The following is a 1,023-nucleotide window of genomic DNA, read 5'->3' as shown; positions in this document are numbered from 1 at the left end:
TTCGTACGCTATACATGAATTATAGCTCCTCCTGTTGGCGAATATAAATTGCTTTAATTTAAACATAAATGCTTAATTGGTCTTTTCTTCAGAATATACTCTGCAGAAATATGCAAAGCTGGTGAAAATATGTTTATCACTGGAAGACATATGATCAGTGTTCAGTGATTAAAGATTTCCAACTCACTTGGGGAACTGAATTCTAGTGAGACCGATAAGACGAGTTCTTAATTAACCTGTAATTCGAGACTGGAACGAATACATATCTGGAAAGAACGAAAGAAATTAGAATGAAGTGGCTTTTTAAAACATTACACCTAATGTAATCTGAAACATGTTTAAGATAGAATGGAGAACTATAGAATAAGGAAGTAAGACAGAGTAACTAGAAAACAGACAAGAAAATCAACGGAAAAGGAGAAATCTAAATCTTGCTAAGCAAATGGCGCTAATATTCGAAAAAGTGAAGAAATTCAGCAGAACTATGGGCCAAAATCCTTCGTAAGAACTGCAGTTTTTGCAAAGAGGGGCGGGAACAGTGAAAAGCAGTAAATCCCAATGGAAACAGGCAAGTAATGTTCAGTATTTATTAATAAATGAAGAAAAGAAAACCAAATTAAGCGCAGAAAGAGTTGACCACACGGCTGAATAGATTTGAAGTGAACATACCCATAAAATAGAAATAGACATACAATTGGTGTCCCAAACTCTGGAAAGTGTATACACTAAACTGTGGAAAAATGTTAAATAAGGTACAATAAAATTTATGAATTTTAACAGAAGTGCTATAATGCAAGCAATGTGAGAGAAAATGCAGGTAGAACATGAGAGAAACTCTGGTTCCACAGGAGTTTCGAATATCAAGCACGGAAAGCGCACTGCACTTTAATAGAGAGGATGAAAGATAAACAATTTTATCGTGAATCCATGACAATAGTTTCCATGCACAATATCCCACTCGACAAAATGGGTTCAGAATGAGTATTAAATTCATTCATTCACGTCGAAATTCAAACCATTATT

The sequence above is a fragment of the Macrobrachium rosenbergii genome, chromosome 4 (assembly GCF_040412425.1).
Source record: "Macrobrachium rosenbergii isolate ZJJX-2024 chromosome 4, ASM4041242v1, whole genome shotgun sequence".
In the NCBI taxonomy this organism is placed as follows: Eukaryota; Metazoa; Arthropoda; class Malacostraca; order Decapoda; family Palaemonidae; genus Macrobrachium; species Macrobrachium rosenbergii.
This window is presented reverse-complemented; position numbering follows the sequence as displayed.